This window comes from Ornithodoros turicata, chromosome 6 (assembly GCF_037126465.1).
Source record: "Ornithodoros turicata isolate Travis chromosome 6, ASM3712646v1, whole genome shotgun sequence".
Taxonomy (NCBI): Eukaryota; Metazoa; Arthropoda; class Arachnida; order Ixodida; family Argasidae; genus Ornithodoros; species Ornithodoros turicata.
The window spans coordinates 55,795,900-55,805,882 of record NC_088206.1 but is presented as its reverse complement, the minus strand read 5'-3'; the positions used below and the strand labels follow the sequence as shown (position 1 = coordinate 55,805,882).

At 43.2% G+C, this 9,983-nt stretch overlaps 1 long non-coding RNA gene across 4 annotated transcripts in view; it reads right to left on the bottom strand.

Annotated features, from left to right (window-relative positions):
- The window catches only part of LOC135396759 (uncharacterized), a 36,733-nt gene extending 35,329 nt beyond the window's left edge, over nucleotides 1–1,404 (bottom strand). For all 4 annotated transcript variants that reach the window (XR_010423519.1, XR_010423522.1, XR_010423521.1 and 1 more), the window contains exon 1: nucleotides 1,296–1,404. This is a non-coding gene — a long non-coding RNA (uncharacterized LOC135396759). The remainder of the gene's footprint in view (nucleotides 1–1,295) is intronic.
- Nucleotides 1,405–9,983: the final 8,579 nt, after the last annotated feature.

Sequence of the window (9,983 nt, the reverse complement as noted above, 5' to 3'; positions counted from 1 at the left end):
GACCTCACAATGTCGCGATTAAAATATTCTTTCTTTCTTTAAAGGGACTGTCTCGCACCCCCTGCCCCTCTCATAAAGTGTACCATTCGATTGCCCTTTGTTGAAAATAGAATACTGCGAATTTACCCGACAAAACACGCCACAGTTATTAAATAACCGAATTAAATTGATAAAGATTGCAGAGCATGCCGCGATCTGTGTTGGCATTAATAAGAACGGCCACGTCGACCTGCGGGAAAGTCCGTGATAGGATACAGAAATCGTCTGCTTTTGCGCGCGCTAGTGCATCGGCGTGAGCAGACGGCTTTCAGAAGTTACTGGGCACCGCGGCAACTCTCGTACATTTTCTTTCAGTTCTGAGGTGAAAAACGCACTTTCTAAGAAGTGGCAAGCATGGTGGTTTAGAACAACTATGTTAATCCTCACAGACAAGTTAAAAGTCGCAGGACAACCCCACCCACAACGACAAATCTGAAGTCGCTGGCCATCGGCGCGCGCGGTCGCATTACAGCTCCGACCAAAAATATATTACGCGCGCTTCCATTACACTCCCCGTTGCACACTGATCATGCTTCGAAATGAAGTGTCGCTGACGACGTACATGGAGAAGGAGTGCGTGTTTATTTAAAAACCGCATTAAATACTCGCGGAAAGAAAACATGTGACTTAGCTTCCACGTATCCGATTATGCGCCACATTATCTGTGATCCCACAGTGAATGCTCGGACTACATTCTCCGCTCGCGGAGGTATATGCCTAAGTGTCCCCATTTCGAGAGCAAAGGGGATGACTCAACTCAAGGTGCTTCTGCAAGTTACAATTACCATGACAACGACGACGTACCCGCAGGCCGACGTCATACGTGACGTATGCATGAGAGAAGCGCAGATTTCGTCGTCTGCTATTACGGCACGTTTCGACAAATTCCTCGAAAACGACTTGGTTATTCCGAATGAAACTTTGACGGTTGTATGTGTACAGTACTCGTGAAGCTAGTTTTGGCTAAGTTTCGGAATCGCCCCGGCTGTACGAGACCGTCCCTTTAATCATACATGGCCCCACATATGAGAAGTGGACCCTGATAATTCGAAATGTCAGGCAAGGCATAGAAATCATCAGTCAACTCATCTGTGTTGAGTTCTTGAACCCGTATCGATGACACTATGCAAGAAATATAATAGCAAAAGGCATGTTAACACTCACAGCTCCCACGCACACAACACATGCAAGTCCCACAAGTAAGTTCGTTTGCTGACAGATTCTACCAGACAGACAGATTGGACAGATAGATATACCAGATTCCGATCGTGGTGGTGATGGTGGTGAAAGGGCTCGCCGTTGTCGGTCTCACAGAGGTGGGCAACGTCACAACAGCACAGGTGGACGGCCAGCCTGGTTAACCGCTCAAAACCCCTACCAGAGAGATAGAGCAAATCACACCTGCGGAGACAAGACAATGTACAATGGGTTATTGAAGTGATGGGGAGCGTATTAAGAGGGCATACCAGCTCTCCGTCCCAATGTATTTCCTATGGAACAGTTTTTATGCTTTCTCTCGGTAACCGCCGCGCAGATTTTGACGCGGGTGCTTTCATCATAAAGAGGAAGACGAGATGAAGAGCATTACGCTACCAGATTTCTTATATACGTCGTGTGTATTTTACGGCGACGTCACGAATGCGAAACAAAATACACAATTTTTCTCCTCCCTCTTTGAAAAGGTTTTATTAAACTTCTATAGCCATTTCGAGAAAAACTTTCCATTTACTTTCTCTGGAATTGTTTCAGGAATCGATAGACATCAAATTTATATGTCTACCACTTATAGTTTTTATAAAAAAGCATGAAACGTGAGTAAGCAAAATCGCCCACTCAAAGCCCCGTGAACGGCGTCATTCTGTGTTGCCATCTGGTGACGCGACAGCAAAACCACGCGGATCGTATCCTTCCGCCGAGCAAGCGTGCGCGTGCGCACCTGACCGTCCTGTTGGCTCCTCTGTCCTCTTTTGCTTTCCCGGACCGCTGACTTAGGGCATGACCTTGGAGACCAGAACAAAAACTTACTTAGCTGCTCGTAAAGGGATTATCGTCTGAGCCAGCATTGTCGCCAACAACCAGAGACCAACAACCGTCTTCCTTTTTCGGTGCGCGTATAGAGAATTGAGATGAGTTTATTAGCTTCACATGAAACATCAATTTGCCCGATTTTGACGTTTCGGGTTTGTGCTTACTCAGTCAACTGTCTCATAAGGCTAACGAGAATCTGTCGTATTTACGATTAGTGGAAGGCCGACTTTACAAACATTCCAGTAACGTTCAACAGGACTGCCCTGTAATGTTCGTAATGTTGAAACAGCGATCAAGCAAATTACACACAGATAAATGTTCCTCAGGATAACTGCATTTAGAACTGCAACTCTCTTTGTTCTTCTCTTTCTTTCTTTTATTGATCGATTTATTTTTATTTTGATCTTATTATTATTGTTATTTATTTTTTATTTTTTTTGTCGTCAACGCTTCACGTGAACCAATAAGAAAAATCGATCAAGCGACTGCTGCACAATTATTTCCGCCCACGCAATGGGCAACCGTCTTTTCCGGAACCCAAATTCACGTTCGCGAAAAAAGGAAAACCAACGACAATGCTCGATTGCTTCGAACGATGATATGCCGTGTTTAAAAGTCCGACATCACTATTTACCACACAAAGTCAACAAATTCCGATGAAAAAATGGCTAGGAAGCAAGCGAGCTGCTGAAGATGATGCATGATGTCAAACCCCGAGACTAGGGAACACGAAGGGACAGACACAAACAGCTGTTTTTGAGACTTCGTGTTTGTGTCTGTCCCTTCGTGTTCCCTAGTCTCGGGGTTTTACATCATGCATCAAATTTCGTTATCTCTCCAAGTCATTTTAGCGAACGAGATCCACATTTTTGGCTCTTAGGCTTAGCGGGGCGGACGCGACGGAACAGCACTTTAGGTAGTTAATTAATTATTAGGTTAGTAAAAGTTCGGTGTTTGCATTTTCATGTTCATGTTGTTTATTTTTCAACGGGGACTTCGATTACGTTATTTTGAGATACGGCCAATTTTTCGATACCGGTTCCCTGGATTTTCCATCTTTCGACACTTCTTGCTGGTTGCGCGTTGGATGACCCAAAACCTGTACCCGTCGTTCTTTGCACCGCAAACAAAGGGAAGCCTTCTGAGGAAGATAAGGAACTCCGGGTCACTGGGGATTCTCAACTGAACTACGCTGAACCAGCTGAACGAAAGGTCTGGTGTAATGTGAAGTACCCTGCGAAAACCAAGGAGTGTCTAACAATATAGTACCGGGTAATAATCAGGGTGTCTGCCCATTTGGTCGAACGCCGTTTGATCGAAAGCCGGTTGATCGACGCCGTTTGATCGAAAGACGTTTGTTCGAAGGGAATTCAAAGCTGCATGCACTGTGTTGTTTCTGTAACTTCTCCACTTTTTCTGTAACTTTTGACTCTAGCATACGGAGCAGGCAATCAGTGTCCTCTGCTTTTTTATTTCTTCTTTCTTTTTCTTTTTTGCTTTTTGCAGCCGAAGAGGGGAGACCACTGGTTAGTTGCAGGCGTTTGTCATTTACCAATCAGTAGGACACATATTGAAAAAGCTGTCCCAGGTTGAGAGCAGCCGATAGTCTATCCTTGTTCTGGGCACCCTTCTTATTGCTGGCGACATATTTAAAGGGAACGGTCTGAAACAGGATAGTCATATGTGCAAAGCCACTCGAAGTCTGTGGGTGCTAAAAACGAAATTTCGCCATGGTACAACGAGAGATATTAAATTAACAGCATGTAAAACCTTAGTTCGACCTTAGAGTATGCATCTGCAGCCTCGAATCACTACACATGCACGCTATCCGAAGAAATAGAGAAAGTACAAAGATCTGCTGCCTTATAATCTGGTCTAAGTTTCGAAGGACTTCTTCGGTTACATGTCTGTTGCAAGAACTAAATTTAGGTTCACTTGCACATAGGCGAAAAGTAAATAAACTGAAACTGCTCTTTCTCCTATACAGTGGTCAGTTGATTACAAACAATAATCCACTGTTAAAATTTGTTCATATTCGACGAGAATAAACATCAAAAATTTCATTTACTTATTTTTTAATTCATTTGCCAAAATGTTTAATACTTGACGTCTATTATTATTTCACAAAGGGTTGGGGATTAACAAGTACAGCATGTTTAGTCACCATGTGTCAGAGCGGAAAAACCTATTCGGTTGTCCAACGGGTTAACGGTGAACAACCCTGGCCCTTGTACTGCTTTTTGGACACTACAAAGTGGGTTAGCATGAGGAATGTGTTTACGGGGAAGCAGATTACACAAAGTTAAATGTTCCTTAGGATAACTGCATTTAGAACTGCAGCTTTTTTTTCCTTGTCTTTTTTTGTCATTTTCGACACGCCAAGTGAACCAATTCAAAGAATCGATCAAACGACCGCTGCCGTTTCGATCAAACGGCGTTCGATCAAATGGCTTTCGACCAAATGTCCTGCGTTCGATCAAACGGCTTTCGACCTCCTTTTTTTATTTCTTTTTTTTAAATAGCTGTTGCTAAATGCAATGCATTTATTTAGGCTGACTGAGTGTAAGTATTGAGCCTATCAAAACACCGAAAATCATAACGTCGAACTATCAGAAGGCCGGAAGCCAAAAGACCAGAAAATCATAACGTCGAACTGTCAGAAGGCTGAAAATGGAAAGGCCAAAGAGACACGGGGTGAGCACTCCAGTGAATGACCACTGAATGGGATGGTGTTGATTATGAAAAAGTTTTATGGCAATTGTATTAGAAATCAAATAACTGGAATGCATATCATTTGGTGCTCGCAAATAGATTAGCCAGCGAAGATGGAAAACAATAATCTACAACTTGTTTACTACGAAAAGAAAGTGTGTGGTGGGTAAAGTGCGGATAATGGTGCACTCAAAGCCCCTGAAATATAGATGCAAGTAAGAACTGAAATCTAGATAGCCAATGAAGCACATCAGAGCCGACCGAGTGTTATCGTTCGCTTTGCGGATTTGTTGAAATTGGGAGACATAGGGTTCTTTTTTTCTTTTTTTCACGTGTTAATGAATAATTAAATCTACATTCCATTCAACGAACAACATAACATGGATATATAGTTCGCTGCATTAGTTCGCTAGCGATATCGTTCGCTGGATGCTAGTATTTCTCTACTGTCGATCAGACACAGGTTATACAGTTGTCCTTACATCTTTTTCTGTGCCGATGTTTGTGGGTTATAAAAGCTCTACGCCCACTTATTCAGTTGTTTCACTGCCCCTACAACTCCGCTTCTGCTGAAAGTATGGTACATCAGCATAGAAAGTATTAGAGAACAACTACAACATCATTGTCTGACCACCACCAACAACAAAAAAGAACTATATATGAAAATACTAGTATTCCGGTCCGGTTGAGTTGGGAACTAAGTCCGACGATACCCACGTTCAGCGAGCGTGAAGTCAGAGCCTCAGGATAGTGGGCATATGCGTTTCATTTCATTGGTACGAATACAGAAGGTCATTGCGCTCAGTATTCTGTAGCACTCCCCTTTATAAAAGAACGCGGCTACCATTTTTCCAACATATCTGCCAGAAATACGTAGAAGGCAGCAGAACCTTGGAAAATCACCAGTGATGAATCACATCGTGGCATAGTCAAGATTTATTTGTTGACGGAGAATCGCTTTCTAATCTTACCGCGTTGTCTGTACTCAGCAAACTTTGCGAGAGAGGAACAGTAATTTAAACAAGTACCACCCAATTTAAACAAGTAATGTGATAGCGCTTGATCGGCTATGATCCGTTTCCTCAGCTGTTCACAACGGCGCTCGTGTAATTTCCGGGATACGGAGAAATCGTCCCCGGTAGGAACGTAGTTTAGAACCGGGTCCTAGGTTAGTTTTTAGAGGTTAGGTTAGTTTAGGCTTGTTTTTGACAGTCCACCGTCCACAGTCCATCGCATCGTCCTCATCACATTATAACCGAAATTATATTCCGAAATCCTAAGCTGTTATTTGAAGAAAAGTAATTGATAACAGTACAAACATGAGTAAGAAACATCATAAACAGCATAACAGCATTTGATCGAACGCCGTTTGGTCGAACGCCGCTTGGTCGAAAGCCGTTTGATCGCAAGCCGGTTGATCGACGCCGTTTGTTCGAAAGATGTTTCTTCGAAGGGAGTTCGAAGCTCGCAGCGTGTCCTTAGCACCTCTTTTTCTGTAACTTTTGACTCGAACATACGGAGCAGGCAATCAGTGTTCTCTCCTTTTTTGTTTGTTTGTTTCTTGCTTCTTTTTTTTTTTTTCAGCTAAAGACCCCACTGGTTATTTGCAGACCTTTGTCATTCACGAACAGCACAGCCTTCTGGCTTTTTACTCTCTCCCATCTGAAAATAAAATAAAATTGAATAGAACAATGCAGAAGTATCCCGCGAAATTGTAACGGGACCCATTACTTCAATCCCCGCTTCCAGCAATGGGGTAGAGTATCGCCCCCGGCGATGAACTCCCCACCCATCATCCTGAAATAAAGTTGTTGTGGTATCCCGCGAACCAGTGGGACACATACCGAAGAAAATGTCTTCACGATCGTACGATCGTACGGTTTCTTTTTTTTTTTTCATCGTTTTTTTTTTGGGGGGGGGGGGGGGTAGCAGAATTCGATTGCGCGATTAACCAACCAACAACAACAACAACAACAAAATGTCTTCAAGTTGGGAGCAGCCAATAGTCTGTGCTTCTTCTGGGCATGGCACGAAAAACGATGGCACGAAAATTGGGCGAACCGAAATCGGGACCGAACTTTTTCTGTGCATCACCGCATGCTACCGAAATGCACCCCGAATTTCGGCCGAAGACTTCTGGCCTTGGGGAACAGCGCCTTTCAACAATCCAACTCAATGAGATAATCCCTGTATTCATAGAAGTAGAAATCGCACACACGGCAGCAGTCGACCCGACTGCTACGTCATCGTTGCTATGGTTCTCCTTCCGGCTGAATAGCCATTGGATGCTTCTACTTTTTCGGTTGGCGTCACTTCCCATTTCGGAGGAGAAATCAGGCTTGGTCAGATCGGGTCGACTTCGGCCCGAAATTCTGTTCCCCGAAAAAAGTCCGGCATTTGGCAACTAGCGCTCATATTCATCTCTGGAAACCCCAATTTTGTAATTGCATCTGTGTTGCCCTTCAAGAATAGTAAATTTCCTAAAATACGCATAAATTTGGATCACATGGTGTCCAGTTCTTCAGCTTTTCCACGACCGAATTTCACGTTTTCAAGTTTATCAAAAAGTGATATTAAACGGTAGGAACAACTTATTTATTTACACATGGTAAACAAGACTTTCGTGCACGAGACTGAACTTCTTCAGGTTACAAAAATATATAAATATGGTACAGGCACATATATACAGTTGAAGGGGGAGTTCTGGCATGAGAGATGCTTCTCATGCCAGAACTCCCCCTTCAACTGTATATATGTGCCTGTACCATGTTTATATATTTTTGTAACCTGAAGAAGTGTAGTCTCGTGCACGAAAGTCTTGTTTACCATGTGTAAATAAATAAGTTGTTCCTACCGTTTAATATCACTTTTTGATTTACTCACCACCGGCAACTTGACATCGCCTATTTTTTCTGCCTTCGTATCTTTTTTCAAGTTTAGATTGAATTAACTGAGACCTCAGCATCCAACACAACGAAATCTGGAGTAAAAATTTACGCTTCAGAAATTATTCTAAAAAAAGAAAAGAAGGCATATATTATCCTGTCCCACATAATAAGGAGGCCGAACTGTACTTTTTTGCCACACTCAAACAAGAACCTGTTATGTTGTCAGGTGACCATAGTTATTATTTTTCTACAATGTGTCCTTTTATTTTTTGCCGAATCGTTCCTCTTGGCGTTCACGAAAAAAAAAAAAAAAAAAAAGAAAGACTGTGTTGGGAATATCGCGACTCCCGCTGCAAGGCCTTGCCGCTCGACCTTCCCATATCTTTGTTGGTTAGTTTCCGTGTGTCGACCCCAAGCCTTTATCGCCCTTCACCTCCTTTGTACGGTTTTGCAAACTCGTACACCAGAAGAAAGGGAGCCCCCTTTCACTGGGGTTGTCGACTGACATCATTTTTCTGAGCGGGTATAAGGTGAAAGAAAAAGAAGGGAGAACATGGAGGAAAGGAGCATTTCAAATATGTTACTGAAGTTTTCGGGTAATAATAAGAAGTGTGTTCTACGACGGAAATTTTGAAAATTCTTTTGCACAAACGCCTTGTAAATGAATTCAGATATTTGATGCTTACTTACCAGAAATATACATATCAAAATGTCATTTTTGCATGAATCAAGGTACATTGCATGTTGTACAGATGTACAGAATCAATGTACATTGCATGTTGTAAAAACATTTTTGGGACCCCTCATATAGGACCCCGGTTAGTGAATGCTGCCCTGTTGTGCATTTCTCACACACAAAATATGGACTTTGTCGCAGGCAATGCTATGTACCTCGTATCTTTAATGAGCTCCCCTTCGACAGTTTTTCTTTGGAATCGAAGTACAAACTAAAAAAAGCGCTACGGCAACTTTATCATAGGTATTATGTAGTACCTTTATATGTTCATGTACTGTCAAACTGTATGCCGCTGACTGCTTCAGGCCCAGTGCCACAAGCTTTTCCGCTTAGACGGGCCTGTTTTATTATATTTGTAGTTTGCTTTCTTGAGTAAAGTTATTATTATTATTATTTATTATTATTATTATTATTATTATTATTATTATTATGTAAGCAAGTGCAGAAAAAAAGGAATACCGTTTCGAGCAGATTTTCCAGACTGGCATTGTAAGCGCTGTGTGTAGGCAATGTTTATAGCCTAATTTACAGCCGCTGGTAGATCCAATTGAGAGCCTCCGAGATACCGGCATCCGTACTATCCGATCACACTTGTACGTCGGCATACAGTAAGTATGCACTAGTAAAACAATACGAAGAGCAACTAAAAATTCCATAATCAGTCAGTACAGGCGGTAGTGACTTGTGAAAACAATAATTGTAGCATGAATATATAAGAACGAAAAAATAAAAATAAAGTACTCATGTAGCAATAGGAGACAAGCAAAAAGACGTGAATGTCTCGAATCGAACTGCGGACCTTTCGTGGCAAAGTCCGACACTTTACCACTCGACAAACAACGCAGAGGAAGCGGGCCGCCTTAAACTTGCGAGGTCAACCATGCACAATGGGGATTATTTCGGGAGTCTGAGGCAAACGGCGTGATAAGGACGAGCGTGGCGCCATCTAGAATCGGGAAAATCGTGAATCGGAGTTGCTCCCCGACTGGTATGGCCTCTTAAAGGGACTATCGCATCCGGGAACGTATGTATGATACTGATAGGGTAATGTTCCTCACCGCTTCAGAGTCACCTTTGCCAAATTTCTCTTCCGAAAACAGCTTACATATTAAGTAAACGAGTTTTAAATGTCCGCATTCCATCTGCAGCCAACAGGATGATGACGTAAGCCAGGCGCACGAATCGGAGCGCAGCGCTGGCGATTGTCTCCGAGATCGTCTGCTTGGCGTTCGCATCGCACTGTACTAAGTGCAAAGTCCTCGGTAAATACGGGGGCTGACTTTCGCTTACCAGTGTGAGTGCAGACGTAACCATGTTACGTGAAACACGGCGTTACGCTCCTGGCTGTACGAACACGTTCAACGTTAACCAGAAACAATATTCCGCGAGCCGGTAACAGAGAAGACGCCGTCCCCATTCCGCCTAGCCCGCCCGCCTGTCGGTCGGTTGCCAAGGCTACCAAGGTCCCTCCGGCCGTTCCGTGATTGGTATTCTCCATGTCAAAGGGCGCGCAGTGATTGGCCTCGTCCGTGTGACGTTTCCAGAAAGGGAATCCAGGAATGCGTCGTCTGCTCGTGCCA